This window comes from Ptiloglossa arizonensis, chromosome 8 (genome assembly GCF_051014685.1).
Source record: "Ptiloglossa arizonensis isolate GNS036 chromosome 8, iyPtiAriz1_principal, whole genome shotgun sequence".
Taxonomy (NCBI): Eukaryota; Metazoa; Arthropoda; class Insecta; order Hymenoptera; family Colletidae; genus Ptiloglossa; species Ptiloglossa arizonensis.
The window spans coordinates 21,868,369-21,887,867 of record NC_135055.1 but is presented as its reverse complement, the minus strand read 5'-3'; the positions used below and the strand labels follow the sequence as shown (position 1 = coordinate 21,887,867).

The 19,499-nt window shown below is 47.0% G+C and overlaps 1 protein-coding gene across 1 annotated transcript in view; it reads right to left on the bottom strand.

Moving 5' to 3' along the window:
- Positions 1-19,499, bottom strand: part of Dnr1 (E3 ubiquitin-protein ligase defense repressor 1) — a 152,088-nt gene that overhangs the window by 78,468 nt on the left and 54,121 nt on the right. The window lies entirely within an intron of this gene.

Below are 19,499 nucleotides of genomic sequence, written 5' to 3'. Positions count from 1 at the left end.
TTGGATTCGGAAAACATAGATTTCGAAATAACTTTTCCGAGTAATAACTTTCCGAACGTTGGAATCAAGCGTGAAACGCTAGTTTTCGAACCAGCGCGAGTTTGTATTTACATCGAGGCTTTGATTTATCACTGATCGTAGATCACGAACTATAAACGTGTCTATCGTCTATCAGAGGGTGTACGACTTCAAGTGACTAGTCCTTTCGTTGGATTCGAATCGTCGAGACTGATGCTCGTAGATACCTAGGCTAAGAGGTTTCAAGTTCAATTGAACCGGAGATAGCGAACTGTAGAAGTGTCCACCGTCTCTCCATCGCTAAATTTCAGGTTCAGGTTGGAAGACCTTGCCTTCTAGGTATACTTCTCGTATTCTTTTCTCAATCTAGACGAACTCTGTCGCTATCGTCTCGCCGATATCTGACCCCGGATCGTGTTACACTAATCCCTGGAACCCGAGACCACCTTTGAGAGAACGCGATGATCGTTGCGTTAAAAATAGAAAAAAAAAACATAGAATCGTCTCGGTGAACGTTACAACGACCGAAAAAGTAGGATAATTCTCCCCGAGCTAGCAACTGCACGGTATTTTCCATCAGCCTGTGTGTACACACTGTCGACGACCGGCTGGTATCGGCCCAACGGTGGCAATTTCGAGCAGATTGCGCGCGTGTCCGTTGAAAGGCTAGCCTAATCGCGGAAGGTGTACTCGGCTCGAAAACCGAGAGATCCAACGGAGACGCGTTTGTACATTGCGCGAATAAATTTCACGGAGCGATAAATCATCCGGCGCGCAAACTGTTGTTCGATCGCAATTATTATTACCAACGGATAAACGTATGCGGGGGCTGGGCGTGTCGCGTCATAACGAGCGCTCTTCGAACTCGATATATCCCGTGGATTATACGGAGCTTATCGCGCACCTATCGCTTGTCCACCCCTGCTATGTGTACGCAGTTAAACAAACCCATTACTCACGGCCATTACCGTGTTATTATCGGACACGAAGTTACGGGGCTCGGTCTCTGTGTGCGATACTCCCGTCACCCACCGTGCGACTAGCGAAGTCTTTACGTTTGCCCCCTCTCCTCGCATACTACGGGCCTACGCATCCCCTCCACTCGCGACGTGAGGCCCGTCACCGGATTGGCTCGCCGCGAGAGCGATGAGATGGAGGGGAGACTAGATGAGAGGAGAGGGGGAAGCGTAGAGTCCCCACGGACACTCGCGAGGTACGCGAGGCTCGTGATTCGCAATAAGAGAGACGACAGAGGAGTCTAGACCGGCAGAATCCACGAAAAAACGTAAAAAATTCACCAAGTCACCTTGGTCGCGAATTGAACGAGATCTAGAGAGATCGTAAAGACTCGTGAAGAGACAAAGAGAATTTTGTCGAGCGTCGAAGAAAGGTGTTTCGTGTTTCGACGCGCACCGACGAAACTCTCGCGAACTTGTCCCGTTTAATTGTTTTCACCGTCGGAAGCGGAATTTCGCTCGGAGCTTAAACGGGTGCGTTTGACGCGCTCGGAGCGAGAAATATTACTGGTCGAAACGAAACGTAGCCTAGCTCGTGCGAAAGACGTCTCGTATCGAAGATCGACGCTCGAACGCGCTCGTTCCACGCTCGTATAGGTGTTCCACGGTGGAAAGAAAGGAGGAGCTCGTGTCGCCGGGAGCTAATTAAAAATACAATTAAAACCGTGGCAGCTGATTAACGGCGAAAGCAATAATTGCAATTATCGAAGTGGAACGCAATCGCAATTTTCATCCAGTTGCTTTCATTAAAGCGAGGTGCTCGTTCGCGCAGATTCGAGTGGCTGGCAGCGCTGCGTCGGACCGAGTTCGATCACGGTTCTCCCTTTTCGTTTCCTTTTTATTTTCCTCGGATTTTTTGTCAAGGTTGCCCCCAACTTTCAAACGTTGCCACTCGCGTTTACGCGAATTACGAAATTATCAAATACGATTCAGCGAATCGAGACGCTCGAAAGAGTCCATCGTGTTTAGAACTCGTTCCCCACGTTCGCGAGGGCTTCTCTCGAGCATCCATTTATACGATACAAGCTCCTTTCTCGTTGCACCAGTTTCGTGTATATTATTCCTTAGATTACGAGTATGTGTACTCTTGGATAACTTCCAGGCGTTGTTCCAATTTTCCTCGAGGAGTTTCTCGAAGAATTCTACTTCTATCCTCTATGTGGGTGTCTTGACATCTCGATGTGGAGAGATTGCAGCTTCTTCGACCGTTCCGTCTGCCCTTTCGTTTCCACGGATCCCAACGTGCGAGGAAACCCATCCGAGAAGTATCCCGAAAGCTTTTCCCGTTTCGTGTATTCTTCTTTTCGCGCACGATCCTCGAACTTTCCAACGCTCGCGGAAAGAATTACGAAACGAACAGCTTCGTTCCGATAACCTGCTCGCGATTCCGTTTTAGAACCGTTCTTTTGCGTAGAACGCAAAATGATTTCGACGGTTCTCTCCTCCTTCCCCTCTCCTTTTGTTTTCCTATCTTCGACACGAGGTTTCGCTCTTACCCGCGAATCGAGCTTTTCAGAAAAATGGCACGCGCGCGCGTCCCCCCTACGCCGCAAGGACGACGGCCAATTTCATCGGATATCGATCAGACACTCCTCCCCTCCCCCCTCTTTTCTCTTTTTCCGCTCTATCCCGCTTTTCCGTGTCTTTTCCCCCTTTTATTCTTCGCTGCATCGACTACGACCCGGTTCGATCTAACCCATTCGAATCTTTCGTCGTCGACGTTTTCCTATCGTTCTTGTTCTCCTTTTTTCGTCCCCCGTCCCCCCTCCTCTATATAGCACAGGGGTCCGTCGAGAGCGGCCCCCTTCCAGGAACGACGCCCGAATAATTCATTTTTCTTCCTACGACAAGCCTCCCGCGTGGGTTTTGCCAAAACACTCGCTTTCTTTGACGAACGAGAACACGTTTCAACATCCTTCCCCCCTTCTTTCAATCAGAACGCCCCCTCCTCGCGTCGAAGGACGATCTTCGCACCCAGATTATTCTATCGACGGATTCCACTCGGAACCGTCGAGAATACGAATTCGCTCCGAGAGATTTACTCGAACGAGATTGTCTTTGTTTCTTTTTTTATTTACGTTTATTAGCTTTAGAGGATTCGTTCTTCCATAGTGGAAAAATTGCACAGGGAAGTCCCCGAGCGGGACTCGTTCTCAGTTGCGAGACGATAAAAGACGAGTCGGATAAACTTTTCAATCGTCTATACTTATTATTATTATTATTATTATTACGCTTCGGAAAACAAACTTTCTTTTATCGAGTACTGTTCACACTGGGAATCGTTTCGCTGAAAGTTCTGTTCTATCGATTCTGGTCCAAGTTACGATAAAAACAGTGGTAACCTTCCATCGATACGATCGATTATTTAACGTAGAATGTGTAATTGAAAAAAATTATCCCTTGTGACGCGGAATTAACTTCCGTGTAATTCATTGTTACACGCGGCGCAAATGTCGGGGGTAATTCCATCGAAAAAATTTCCATCAAAGGGATGCACTTTTCCAATATGCACGAGAGTGTTTCACCATTACGATGCAATTTCATCGTAATTCCTTTCAATCCAGTTACACACTTCGTTTCGATAAATCGTATTAATAAGGAGTCCCTATCGATCGTCCCCCTCTGTATACCGCGCAACACCGGGCCCCCCTTCCTATCCAAGGGGACGATGAATAGCCGCCAAGAGAAGGGTACGCTAACTCGATTCGTTTCTTGCCAGAAAGGATCTCATTTTCAATTCCCGGCTCGCGCCGCCGGGATTTACACGTCGATGGAACTCGAAATCGAATTTTTGTATCTCGCCCGACGGCTCGCTCGAAATCGAAGTATCAAGCTGTTGTATATCACGTTACGCAAAACATTCGCGTGCCCCCCTTTTCGTGGCAATTGGCTACCCAACGCCACCGTGCACAACCACGTCGCTGGAGAACGATCTATTTCGCGGAGAACGTTACGTTTTCGAACGTGCGAACGGATCGTGGAGAGGGGTGACAAAAAGTAAATAAATAAATAGATAAATAAATAAATAAATAAATGCATTCCGTACGACCGAGAGACCAATTTACGCCGCTGCGAAACACATTTTCCGCTCGTCGTTTCGACGCAAAGCGCGCGCGCGCCAACCTGACACGACCTAGGAAAAACAATTCCGTTTCGATGCGGAGAAATAATAAATAACAAATAAAACATTGCCACACCGGAAAAATAACCCGAGTCACCCCTCTCTTCCCTTCCTACCCCTCCTTATCGGTGGCACGATTCATCGTTCGGTCGTGCAGTTGAATATTTATTAATATTCGTGTATAACGGAGCACGAGTGGACATTTTACGACGAATCCGTCCCTCGATCGGGGGTACACAAAGCCCTGCAATATTTCGTTTATAATTGCAACGCCTGTGCGAGATATTCGGCGGTAAATGGGATCCGTGAAAATCTGAGCGATATTCTGTTTGCAGTGCGGTGGTACGCGCCAGTTTGACAGTGCGTGCATGGAAATCCTCGATAATTAGATTCTTTCACGGTATCCCGATTGCTTTATAGCGGTGGTGGGGGACTTTGTCCTGTCCCAGAGTGGATTTTAAATATTAAAAAATATATGTGCCCGGAACGCAAACGTTGATGTTGCGATTGAGATACAACGGGGTGGTCTGTTGTGTCCCGGAGTGAATTTTAAATATTAAAATATATATATATATAGGTACGAGATCAAAAGGTTGGCATTGTAATTGTTTCATAATGAGGGGTCCGTCCCGGAGTAAATTTTAAATATTGAAAAAAAATATATATATGCATACGAGACGCGAAAACTGGTGTCACAATTATTTTATAATGGGAGGTGTCTGTCGTGTCTCGCAGTGAATTTTAAATATATATAAAAAAATATATATATATATATATATATATACACACACGCAAGAGGTGCAAAGAATGATATCACAATTAGTTCGTAACGAGGGGCTCGCTTGTGTCGTAGCCCGGAATTTTGAATATATAAAAAAAAAATCTACGTACCGGGTGTAAAGTACGGTGTTCGCGTGTTTTCTAAACGTTTCGACCTCTCTGACTCGTAAAAGAGAATTTACACGAGATTCGGGCAGCACCGACTCGATAAGCGAGAAACAGTAGACCGCTCTAAACCTAACGTTTTATCGGGCCGGTGTGCGTGCTAACGGATTCGTTCATCCGGCAACCTGGTTTTCCTATGTTTTCCTCTCCCGATGGAAACACGCTGACCGTTGGTTAGCTGCTCCGATTGCATTTGCACGGTTGTCGAACACTCTGTTCCTTTGCTCTCGCGCAATCAACGAAAGCGCCAAGAGACAGCAGCGCCGATATTACTCGCAACGCGAATTCGAACGTATCGGGTGTATTAGCTGCATCGTTTCGAGTCGAATTGCAGATGCCGCGTTTAAAAAAAAAAAAATTTTTAAAAATGAGGGAAAAATCAAGAAAAAAGGAAAATTGCAAATCGACGAACCGTACCGAATCGACGACCATTGAAATCGACACGTTACGAGAACGTGTTACGCTTTTTCGCGTATTTGCTCGCAAATCGGTGAAAATTGGACCGGGGTTGGATTCGTCGTTACGGAAAGAGTAGCGAAAGGTTATTATCGCGTTACGTGCGCGTTCGCGTGATCATCGAACGGAAGTATTCCACAGCGCGAGGCTCACGATCGCCATTAAACCCACGTTGTTTCTGTACCGGTGCATTTCCGGGTACAATTAACCCGGTAAAAGTTATTACGCATTCGATTCGACGCGTCACGTTACACGTATTGTTTATTACGTGGACCGAACCACCCGATTCGATCCATCGGTTAATTTCTCGCAATCGGCGAACCAATAGGAATTTTATCTTTTTTACCAACGATACGACTCGAAGGGACCTTCGAACCGACGTCGTTTTATTTTTTGCATATCTCCTTTTTATCTAAACTTTCTAGGTCAATTTTCTATGCACGATTTATCTTTTTTTCTTCTTCGTCTTCTTTAAACCTTCGTTTTTCTACCGGTTGTGAAACAATGGGCTCGGGGACGACACGATCGAAGGTGATTCAGAAAAATTTACGTAACGAGACAAATGTAGAAAAAAATGTACACGTCATCGTCTCGTTTTGCAAGATCGTATCATCCGCGGTAAGAGAGAATTTTGATTCGTTCACTGTTTTCGGTAAAAAGTCAAGGCGGTCCAGTCGGACGGTTCACCTTGCGTTCATTCGTGCCTTGATTTTTTGCTCGTTGTGCACATTCTGTGCAATATCACCTTTCTTTGCATTCAATGCAATGATAATAATAATAATAACAACGAATTACGTAAATTCATCCCGGTACGAGTCCCCCGGAAATTTTCCCGTGGAATTAGTATCGAGATTCGCGAGCTGACGTGCCATTCTCCGGAATTAGATGGCGGGAAGGCTGCGTGACGTCGCTGGTGAACCCGCGGGATCGGTATTCGATAACGAAGTCCTCCGTATCGTAACGATTTCGCTATTCCAGTCGACCGATTGCATATTTCGTCCCGCAACGTTTCGCGATACCGCCGGAGACGAACTTTGTTCGAAAACCGTCCTGCACCGAGAGCTTAGGGGAGTTTAACGCCGATATCTCTTTTATTCCGCTCTGCTCCGAATACGAAATTCACCGGCGACCGAATCTCGGCTTTCGATCCACGATAATCGAAAAGCTCGCGAAACGGAGGTGTTCCACGGAAATTGTGTGTGTGTGTCCCGAGCCTTTTTAAATCCAAGATAACGATACACGGACGAAAAGACGCGTCGTCGGTTTCACGATAACGAAATATTTCAATTGTCGAATACCGTGGCCAATTTTGTTTACTCTTTCGTTTACGATCCGTAAGATATCGTGAGCGTACCGTAACGGATTATTGCAAAAGAAAAACCTGGACCCTGTAACGATACTCGGACGAAAAGACGTATCGTTGGTTTCACGATCCGAAATATATCAATTGTCGAATACAGTGGCCAATTTTGTTTACTCTTTCGTTTACGATCCGTAAGATATCGTGAGCGTACCGTAACCGATTATTGCAAAAGAAAAACGTGGACCCGGTTAACACGAGGTTGAATTACCGTACGGTATTTATTCGCATCGATAAAAACGACGTTCGACCGTATTTCTCTCTTCTCTCGATTCTCGACGCTTTATTTATCGTCTTTCGCGAGTTCTCGAGCTTTTCGTCGTATCTTCTCGTAACTTTGTATTCGAGGACGCTCACTTCGGGAAACTATCCGCTAAAAAAATGTAACGGCCGCGAGATAAATATACACCGTGCGAAAATAATCGAAGGTCGCGTGCAGGGTGTATAGTAAGCCGCGGAGAGGAGGAAACGCGACCATAATTTGCGCTGGATACGAACAGTCGGGGGCAGTAATCCATACGATTTACTCGTGTCCGCGAGCGTTCCTGACTTTGCAACGAGTTTGTAATCCTTTAACGAACTACGCCCAGAGCTTAACTCGTTATTCCGCGCGATTTTCGGTTCTTACGATTCTCGCACGGTTCTCGCGCGACGAGACGAGTTCATCCTCGCGGGTGAAATCGAAACAACGTCTCTGTCGGCTACGAATCGGAAAAAAGGGACGCGAGGAACTCGCGTATCGAACGAAGGGAATCTTTTTTCGAAGGACACCTCTCGATCGATCCATACTCGAGCGGACCGATTGCCGAGGAATCGAGGAGTAGGGACAAAGGAGTCGTGGCTAGGACCAAAGAGGAAACGAACAAAAGAAACGACGTTTGACTACGTTTTACGTAATTTCCCGCGGGACCGAGCTTTAATTAACGCCTTTGTGAGCGAGCCACCGGGACCGATCGACTCGCGATTCATTTCGGGCTTAATTACAGTAACGATGCCTATCGATGCTCTCGCAAATTGCGCAACCTTCTCGCGTAGGTGCCGCGCGGAAGCGTCCTGGAAATTTCCAACGAAAACACGATAAAACGCCACGTGAATTCCTATCGCGTGCCGAACTACACCGCTGGTTCATCCTTTGTCGCGCAGAAATGAAATTCGATGCGCGTTCAGCGGAATCGGTGCGTCGAGCGCATCCCTGAACGTTCCAAAAATAGTTGCTCGGTTTTATCCGGTGTTTTTAATCTACGCGAGATTCCAGCGTGCTGGGAATTCGAAGAGGAGATGTGCGAGGGTCTACGATAAACGCTCACGGTGAAAAATGTGGAGAAAGTTTGCGGAGAGTCTACGATAAACGCTCGTGATGAGCGTAGATGTAGAGGAACTTCGTGAAGAGGTTTTTTTATAGAAATGTAACGTAGAGAAACTTCGTGGAGAGTTTACGATAAACGCTCGTGATGAATGTAGATGTAGAGAAACTTCGTGGAGAGTCTACGATAAGTGTTCATGATGAACGTAGACGTAGAGAAACTTCGTGGAGAGTCTACGATAAGTGTTCATGATGAACGTAGACGTAGAGAAATTTCATGGAGAGTTTACAATAAACTCTTATGACGAATATAGGGGAACTTCGTGGAGAGTCTACGATAAACGTTCGCGATGAACGTAGACGTGGAGAAACTTCGTGGAGAGTCTACGTTAAGCGCTCGTGATGAACGTAGACGTAGAGAAACTTCGCGGAGAATCTACGAACAACGTTCGCGATGAACGTAGACGTGAAGAAACTTCGTGGAGAGTCTACGTTAAGCGCTCGCGATGAACGTAGACGCAAAGAAACTTCGCGAAGAATCTACGACAAACGCTCGTAACGAATGCACGGAAACTTGGCGGAGATTGTAAAAAGGACTCGATACTCTCGGATAAGAAAAGTACATCCATCTTATCCGTCGATCCGCCGCTAAATGAATCCCGCTGGTCAATCGATTAATCTTTCCGCGATGAATGGGTTTCGTCGTTGGATGGTTTCGCATCGTGGAGATTCAGCCGTGACTCGTGGCTCGTTCCTCAGAAATCGTATTAAGTATTCTAATCGGGATAATGGAGCACTTCCGCGGCACCTCGGCTCCATTTAAAATCCTATAAGTTCCTTAAAAAGGGCGTCGCGGGACCACGCCGGCCGCGCGGCCGTGCGGCGTTCTCCTCGGCCGCAAAATCGAAAAATGGTATTACCGCGGTGTCGGTCCGCGAGGAAAAAGGACGAAAATTTCACCGTAAACTCGACGATGCAAACAAAATTAGTCCCGCGGGCACTCGAGAGCGGCCCGCGTTAATTAAACTCAATTTACGTAATCACAGTTGCCAAGAAGTTCCATCATCTTCCGGAAACTTCGGCCCCGCGCGCATAATTTCTTGCGCGGTGTATCGATCGATATCAGCGTTATCGAGCTCGTGGAAAAATCGAGACGCCAGATGCTTCAACGTGCGCAAGAACTCTGCACCGTGTACAAAGGGGGGTCGTTGAAAGATCGACCGAAACTCTATCGGATTGTTTTACGCGTAGATAAATGTACCGCGTAATCGTAAAATGGTAAACGCTTGCTCGAAGAGCTGTAACTGAAGTATGAATCGTCGATGCGGGAACATTGACTAGTCCACGCGTAACGTAAAAGTCCTCGTTCTATCTCGATCGGAGCACCCCGTAGATTTTTCAATCGAGCGCCTCATCGAAAATCAATTAAGTCGAATCGCTAACGACCGTTCTTATCGCGTATTTACATTCGCGGCGTTAATCGCGATTCGAAGCGCTAGAGGCCAACCAAGTTCTTGCCCAATGGGATTCCAGTTCACCGTGAATACACGGTGGAATTGATCCAACGGGATGAACGAAATCTGCATAGTGCACGCAACCGAGGGTCCACGGTGTTTCCAGCTATCGACTCGGAACAATCGCGGTATGATTACACCCTTTGTCCGATTCCGCTTCGCACTATCCGAGCTGAAACCACGATTAATCCGAGTTCCGTTAACGATAGTTACCGAGTAGTTTCATCCGTTCACCGCTTTTAGAGTCAACCCCATTGCAGTCGCGTATCATTGTCACGCGTCCAGCTATTCCTGCCTTATCGCGTGCACCTCGAAGAAACCAGACTTCGCTAACGGTACGGTGCAACTTTCTCGTCCAATTGGCCGTCGTTGGTTTCCTCGGAATGAATTCCAAGAAATTAATTTATATTAAAAAAAAACGTGTTCATCGAACGACGAAAGAATTTGGAAAGAAAGCGTGTCTTCGGTGCAATCGATCGACACTGCGGTAAAAAAGAAAAAAAAAACAGAAAAAGAAAAAGACAGAGAAATCTCGTTCTGAATATTTCTTCCGGTAGTACTATTATCGGTGTTTCCGTTGGTACGAGAGTCAGAAGGTTAGCCGAGCGATTGAACTGGAAACGAGGTGTGTACGTAATACCTGTTATTATCGGACAGTTGTCTCGTATAATGTTTGAAAACGAGGGCTGTCAATTATCAATACGCGAAGCAAGAGCGATGCACTTTTTGTCGCAACTCATCGTACGTGTATATTTTTAGAAACAACGAGCCGAGGAGACAGGGAATCCGAGCGGAAAGTGTTATCGATGACCGAGACGTCGCTGTAATTATATTCGAGTACTATATTTATAGTCGAGTTCGGTATTGTCGCGTTTTCAATCGAAACATCGACGGGCACGAAACCGAGGAATAAATGATCGATACGCGAGTCATTGTCCGATTTTCGTGAGTAGTATGGAAATTGTAATCGACGTTACGCAATGGCTCGCGATCGACGAGTAAACGCGATCCATTTGGCGAGAAATCGCGGAGAGGTGCGTAACAATGGGTAAAATTTTCCATCGGGAGCGCAAGAGGTGTTTCGATACATCGCGTCGTTAGTTACAGGTGGTCGATCAAGTAGCTCGCTCGTGTTCCCACGAGCAACGAGACAAAATAGCGGGGATAGAAGTACGGCGGACGCACTCGTCGGATCCGCGGCTCGGAACCGGCTTCTAATTTATTAGCGAAACCATTAATCAATAATTATAATTTATAATGAACGAGCAAGGTATCGCTCGTTCGCTGCGTAATTTCCTTGGGTTCCATTAAGGTAATTACACATTCTGTATCGCGACGCGGGGTATCGATCGTGGCGATGTTATCAACGCAACGATACCGTCGGCGAACCGAGCGACAAAATAAGCTAATTGAATTTCTCGACGTACGCCGTGTTTAACCTTAAGATCTCTTCCCGCGCGGGGTCGCGGAACAATCGATGATAAATTACCGGGAGTATCGGCAGTTTGAATAAATAAATAAACGATCGGACAAAATTCTTATCCGCGTAGAAATTTCAAGGAACCGGTATTAGATAAGCGACTGTTTGTACCCGTTGAATGAAAATTATCGTTATCTTACTTCGAAGGTTCTTCGATGTCCAAGGTAACGAAATTCCGATTCGTTCGCTGGTAACGATTCACTCGAGTCGATACACCTTGTACACAAGACAGACTCTTTTTCGAGTAAACTACGTAAAAGAAGACATAAAAAAACCAAGTATCCGTGTCTAGAAGGTCCTTCGAAACCGAAGAGAAAAGAAATTCGTTCTCGTTTCTTGCGTGGAGAATTGACTCTTCGAGTGGAACGATCCACCCTTCGTTGAAGATTGGACGAAGTCGCTTCGCAGCGACGATCACAGGGCCCGATGTTCCAACGAATAAGAGCTCGTGGTTTCCTTGCTCCGCCCACTCGGGTCGAATCTCTCGAGCTCCCGACTATACCCAGACGAACCGTCCAAAGTCACGACACCTCGGCTCTGGAAGCTCGGAAAGTTATTAATGCGCGACATCGAGCGATTTACTCGAAAGGGAACGAACCGCCCTTTCGTCTTTGGTCCCTTTCGAAACCCGTCGTCGCGTCGACCGGGCGGAACGAAGGCAAGGAAAATCAACGCGTCCCCTTTGACGAGCAATAAGAGCGGCAAGGCACGACGCTCGCGAGCCAATCTAGAGGACGTGTAACCGAGGTCGTTACGCCGCAAGGTCGACGTAAAGGGAACCCTTGGGTGTGCTGCGACAAAGCCGTTGTCGGCCCGGTTGTTACAATCGGAACACCCCGTGGAATATATCGAGGGGTACGGAGTCAGTCCTTTCCCTATCAACCGCGATACGCTCCAGGCCGAATACGAGCACACGCTTAGCGACACTGCCTGTTGGACGTTTCCTCGTTCAATTAACCTCGAATTACAGCTGCTCCGGGGTTTACCATCGGGATCGAAACGTACACCGTCGTACATTACGCCAACGATTCACTTTCAGCCGTTTAAACGTCGAAATCTTACGGGTGGATTTACCTCGCGACGGTCGTTCCAGTACTCTTTGTTCATGATTGTTCGTTGTTCCACGAACGAATCAGATCCATGATACGATTAGACCACTGTGGAATTCCGTGGCGATGTTTGTAACGATTGAGATTATCGTGCGTCGGTGTTCCAATGAAAGCTTAAGTCCACCGATCGGAACATCAAGAATTAAATTTAGGTATTTCAAGGTATACATTACTAACAGGGGATTGGACTCGAAATAATTATGTGGTACATCTCGTATTTAAATTGTTGGAATACGACTTGGATCGATGCAATTCTTGAGAAGTCAAGATACGGGGAAGGGTCGCTACTGACTTGGATATTTTTCAGTTGATATTCCGACGTGACCGTTACGGTCTAGTCACTCGTGACTAGATAATACAGCATTATTCTATTATCTTCTACTATTTAAATAAACCTTCTATTTACTTTTCTCTTGTGTTCAACAATTCTATTATTCCACATAAATCATCTAGGACGGTAGCTTAGATGATACTAGACTCTGATCTTCAAGAGTAAATCTATTATATTTACTTGACTCTTTCGTAGTGCTAGACCTCTACGATGCTCCATCGAGTATTTTCCTCGCTAATTCGTGCACATCGAGCGCGTTCTATTTTTCCACTTTCCCCGTTTTAGTTCCAATTTTATCAGATCGCTCGTCATTGCACCTCGAGTCGAACGAGAAACTCCAGCAACGTCTGACCGACGATTGTGCGCGACGAATTCGTAAATCGACCGAACGAAGTGTGTCGTGTAACCGAGAAGAGTTCCCTCGGAGTCCAAAGTGCAATTCGCGTAGACTTTTTCGGCGATGGCGTAGGCGTCGACGAATTCGCTTTCTCCGATTTCGGGCCAGCTGCGGTTCTTCGTCTCCTCCGTGCCCGTGGTTTCGTCACCGTGGACTTTGCACCGTGCCGAAGTCGGCCCCGATTCGCGGAATAGCTGGCAACAAACCCGTGTCCTGGACTTTGGCACCGAAAGCGCTCGTGAACTTGTGCTTTCGATTGCACACGGTGCTGACGCAACGAGAACCAACAGCCACGATCGCGGAAGAAAACACGCGCGCGTTTCAACCGAGTTTACATTCTTGTGCAACAAATTACCTCCCGTGGATACACACACCGCGCTCAATAACGTTCCGTGATCTCCGCGGTGCTCGTTGCACGTGATCTGCTATTTTCTACATTTTCCACCGTGTCCATTTCGGTCTATCGAGGCACGTTTCTCCAATTTCTTTGGCACAAACGCGCACCGTGACCCCTGTCTTTAAATTACGCGCGCGAACGTACTCCGTCTGCATCCTTTCGTCGTTTCTTTTCTCGTCGAAGGAAAGATTGCCGCGGAGGTCATCGAGGTCATCGAACGCGTCGATTCGTCGCGAGAAATTCTGTCCTTTCCAACGCGAATCGAACTTTCATTTCCAGATAACATAACCGGTGAGAACCGAACCGAGAAAAATGAATTTCGTGTTCGATGAAAATCGAACTTCCGATGCAACGATAAGGTTAACGAGAGCCAAACGAGGGAAAAAAAATGATTAGTTATTGTACGTAGCCGACGGTGTACACGGAGGAGTCTTCTCGAGGATGGAAAACGTCGCGGGAGATTTACGCTACGAGCGACTTCCGGAACGAGTTACTTTCCACGGTGGAGCATCGTTACTCGGAATATTTAACAAGAAATTGAATGTAAACGTCTTCTCGACGGTGTTAATGGAGACCGTGAAATAAACTTTGTCGATTCGGTAAAGTTTCCCGCTCGCTCGCGAGAGAGAGAGAGAGGACCGTGACACCGGTAATTCTCGACTTAGCCCCGGATCGAAGCCAACCGGAGCGGAGGCGGAGGACCACGGTTGTTGAAAACTCGCGGCCGAGTCGTTATTCTCGCGACCCGAGGCAAGAAATCGGACAAGTCCGATCCGTGGGAGGAAAAAAAAAAAAGAAAAAAAAAGTACGGGGGTATGGAGCACCCACCGAGCGAGCGAGTCTCTAGGAGTTCGAGGGGAGAAAAACGATACTCTTCGCGCGAAGAGAGGAAGAAAAAAGAAACTGGATAGCAGAGGGGAGGTGGTAGATCTGGAACAACCCCGTGGAAGAGCTCTCTCGCTTCGATTTCGATCGAGACCACCTACCCTGTTTACCCCCTCTGGCGCCCCTTCGGTATTCTTTAATCGTCCAGAGCTGATTCGTATCCAGGAGTTGTTCGTCCGTGCAGATGCTCGGTTCTTATTGCTTCGGTATCTCCCCTCTAACTTCACCTCCCCTCTCCCACGAATACGTTCCATGTTCCTTTGTCCCCTCAAAGTCTTCGCCACGGCTTTTACCCGAGGCTAATCAACCCTTCTCTTTCGACCGACAAGCGAACCGATACCATCGACGACCTCTAGACGCGCTCACGTACCTTTTTTCCTTTGCAGCTAATTACGGTTTACGGGATACACGCGGCGAGGTCGAGGGAGGGGACACGCGGTAAAACGAACCACCCGAGCGTATAAAGCTTCACCGATAACGAGAACGTCGTTGCACGATTGCGAAAATAAGATCTCGGTTCCATCGAAATTACCGAAACGGTACATACACTCGTCGAATGTGGTAACGTCGGACGTGACGAATCGATTCTCTTCTAAAACGAGTTTCACGTTCGTTTGGAAATCGGTCGTCTCCTGTTCGGAATAACTTCGAAACGTGTTTAGACGACAAGAATGTCACGAGGTGAGATCAAACTGTATCGTACGATACGGAACGACGAGATCGTTTCGGACAGTTTCGTTTAGAAGACGGAGTGGTGGGGATAGAAAGCGCGGTACCGAACGAAGGAGTGGGGATAACCTCTGGGTGGCCTTGAGCGGCCAATTTAACGCGCCTTTACCGCGATCCACTTCGTGCTTTCTTTACTCTCTGTATCGAGGAGTCGTAACACAGGTTACGCGGCAACCTGATACAATAACCGCAAACCCGTATCTCCTTGAATTTCATTTCCTTAATTCGTGCACTTACAAGTGCTTTATCGAATTTTCTTTCGAGATCTCCTAATATCGAAAATTCAAATTCCAAGTTGTCGTTCGTTTCTTTTCTTTTTCTTTATTTTCCATCGTTCGTACTTATCCTCGGTTTCCACCTAACCGAGACCTCGTCGAATCGAAATGATAAATTATACATTCGGTGTTCGTCGACCAAATTTCTCAAGATTTCATCGACTCGAAACAATTGCACAACGTCGCGCAACGAAACGAAACGCAACGAAACGCGAACACCGAAACGAGAGTTCGCTACTCTTGGCTTTCGTTCCGTTCGACAAATTTTCCGGTGGGTCGGTTGCGAAACGATCGTAAGGCCCGCCAAGTTTCCACGGTAGGTCGAAATTTCCGTGGAATCCATAAGGCCGATGGATCTCGAAGTAGCTAGCGGCGCGTGCAGCCACGTGCAAAGGTGTTCGGGTGATTTCTCTCGGCGTTGCAGATTCGAGGCACGAGCTATAAATACGTTACGTACTAAGTAAAGTTGCGCCGCTTTTAAACTTATTCGTTCGTGCAACACGCCCGGAATACCGAGCAGGCGCGCCAATCGTTTCCATCGCTGTATCGTTTTATCAATATTCCCTCGCGCGTAACTATCGGGACCGATTCGAGCGTATCGCGACCGGTATATCGTACGATTCGAATCCCTTTGGCACTCGTGACTAAAACGGAAATGCCACTTGTGTCGTGAGCGACGAATTCACCAGCGATTGTCCCGAACACCCGATGCTTCGAATCGTCTCGAATCGTCTCGAATCCTCGAATTCTCCCACTGGTTCGATACGAAAGGATTCATGAAAGTCTCGAACGTTTAGAAAGTCTTTCTTCGGAAGTATCGAACTGTTCGAAACGTTCGATAACCTATAAAACGAAAGTATCGAGGCGAGCCGGTTTCCGTGAAAGTAGTCCGATAATAAAATCGAATCCGGGCTAGTTTCGACGAAACTACTAGGCGATTCGTTTTTTAACATTTACGATTCCCGATACTCCAGCAGCCGGTGAACACCTCGTAGATGTTTACTCGTCGAAAATAAATAATAACGATAATAATAGCGTCCACCTACTTTCGACGGATTCTATTTCAAGCGGAGGGGAAATTTCGAAAATTTACCAACGATTGCACGGACGCCTCGAGCGATCGAACGGGAGCGTCGAGTCGCGTCGAGTCGCGTCGCGTCGCGCGGGAAAGTGAGAGAAACACGTGGCCTCCTGCCTCGCAACACGCTCCGATCGCGTGCTACCTGTGTACACACGCTTCTACACGTGTGTATACATATCCGTGGATGGTTCAGCCGCGGTATCTTGTACAGTGTTTGACCGTGAATTCTTGTAGGACGCGTGGAAATGGAGAAAGAAAAGAATACCTCGACGCACATCGCGAATTCGTCGCGCGTATTTGCGAAAAGAAAATAGAGATTTCCAAGGAGATTCGTTCCTCGACGATATCTTCGAGAGTCGATATTCGACCAAGAAACGATCGCGATAAATACACTGGATGATCTCGAGTACGCTTAAAATTTCCTCCAATTTCAAGAAGGTATTCCCTCGACCCGTTTCGTTTCTCGATACAAGTCCGATGAAAGATGTACGAGCCGTAACGAGACACGAGTTCGAGGGTATTTTAAAATTAAGATCTCTCGTTTGGAACGCGCGTTCGACGAACATGGAGATACCTGTACCGTCGAAAAATAGGTAAAAGAACACGAGACGATGCTAACAAGCTGCGATCGCGATCGGAGGAGATTGGACGGTATCGGTGTTTTAAATATGTATTCGATCGTCGGAAAGTACGAATCTTTCTGGCGAATAAATTTACATTTGTAGAGATATCGACGTATACTCGCGCGACTATTCTTTAATACACGGATCATTTTTCTTTATTAAACGCGAGCGCGTTGGTGTTTCGAATGTACATTCGATCCGCGGGAAGCTTTCTGCGAATAAATTTCCATTTATAGGGACATCGACGCGTTCTTGCGAGACTCTTCTTTAATACGCGATCGTTTTTCTCTATTAAATGAAAATCATCCGATCCGCATAAAGCTTTCTGCGAATAAATTTCCATTTACGAAGATATCGGCACGTTCCGCGTGACTCTTTCTTTTCTTTTCTTTTCTCTTCTTTTTTTTTACGCGATCTTCTTTCCTTTTGTTTCCTTAACGCGTTGATTTCTCGACGTATCGACGTTCCGGAATAACGGAGAGGCGTGTCGGCTCTACGCGAAACGTTTCATCGAGGAGCCATTTCCACGAGAGCAGACACGGGCTTCCCAAGAAAATACCGACGACCGCGAAACGCGAACTTCTCGTTAATGGGAAAACTTAACCGCGTAATATACGAACGGATCCAGACCGGATCTCCTCGATATTCCATATACTATATATCGGGAGTGGAACAGTTCCAAAATTCGCCCCGAGAGAAAGAGCCAGCCCGATATACGTTTCTCGATCCTCCCTCGCGACCCGTGCGCGTCTCTCGTATTTACGACGAATCGTATAACGGAGAGGTGCGCTCTCGCGTGAAAATCGGTTCGAAAGTCCGATCGAAAGACTATGGAAAACGTTCGCGATCGCTCGAGCGAACGTCTCGAAACCGCGTGCACCGTAACTTCGAAAAAGTGATCGACGAGGCACGCGGTTTTAAATAAACCGTGTCGAAACCTGGATTCGAGTTATTGACCGTGACACGTTTAAACCACGCGAACGAAACACAACCGTGGAAATCTCCCAGCGCTTAAAATATTTATTTCGCGCGAAAATAACTCCAGACTGTGTTCCATTCGATAATTCGATCGTACGGGACGACCTCGAGGAAGATCTTCACGGAGACGATTCGAGAGACACGACCGAGTGGAAAAATCGCGGACATCTTTGCACGGGACAACGCATAATCGACCGAATAAACGGGAGATCTTATCGGAGATACATCGCGATAGATGTCGAAGTCCAATGTTATCTCGGTCTGCGCAACATGCAGATACCGCTCGAGTTTACTTCGATATCGTCCATAGAATTTATCTCGTTAATCGAGAGATAATTCGTAGGGCTGTTTTCGCTCTACTCTACGAGAGAACGCAATCTTTTCCAACGATGCTTTCTACCACCGTCCAAATGGATTTTCATCCACGTTTCGTTGCAAACGATACTTTATCGTTCGAGATACGTTTACGAGAAACGCTCGATCGCGGTGAGAAGAGCGTTGCCGTTTTAATCGGTTTTGTTTTCGAGATACGACGAGCACGGTTGTTCGCGGCTCGAAGAACGCGAAACGATCTTGAAATTCTCAAGTGTGCCGATCGCGCGGGAAAGTTCGTATTCGCGTTCGATTTCGAGGGAAACCGGCCGGTTCTGGTTACGCAAGATGGTTTCAGAGACGCGTCGCGAAGATTATTCCGGATGCTCGTGCAATTAGTTCCACGGAGCGAGTACGCCGCAAATAAAATTGCCCGCTCCACTCGGTTAAATTTTTCACGAGCGGGAGAAAACCCAGGCACGAGAAAGTGTACCGCGGAAGAAAAAGATCATTCGAAAAGGGTCCGGGGGACGGTTGACCTAAGTAATTGCCTGCTCTTCTGACGGTCTTCATCTTCCTTTCATTCGGGGCAACGACTTCCCGGTGGTGGCGGCCGCTCGCTATCGACTCCGAGGAAAGTCAACAAGAATTCTTTCCACGGTCATTTTACGCGCGGCAAAACCCTAATAACGGACCCTTTACTTTCTTCGAGCTCGATCCCTCGGACGCTCGTACATTTTCCAATCTTTTTCCCGCTACGCTCGACCCACGAACAAACTGACAACAACAACAACAACAACAACCGGCGGCAAAAGCCTAATAACGAACCGTGTAGTTTCTTCGAGCGCGTTTTTCACCGACTCGGTAGCTTTTCCAATTTTTTTCCCCGATACTTTGAAGTTTCTTCGGATCGTCGGGTATTTTTCAATTTTTTTCCGACAAGAGTCCACGGTGAAAGAAACTACCAAGAGTGCGAGGAAAAATCTTGATAAACGAGGCTGTTCAATTTCCTTGAATCGACGTATATTTTCCATTTATTTCCAGCACGAGTCCCCGCCGAAAGAAAATAACGAGCAATGAAATTCTAATAACGAGCACTTTGGTTACCTCGAATCGCCGTACGTTTTCCAATTTTTCCAGACGCGCTGTCGACGACGAAAGAGAGCAAC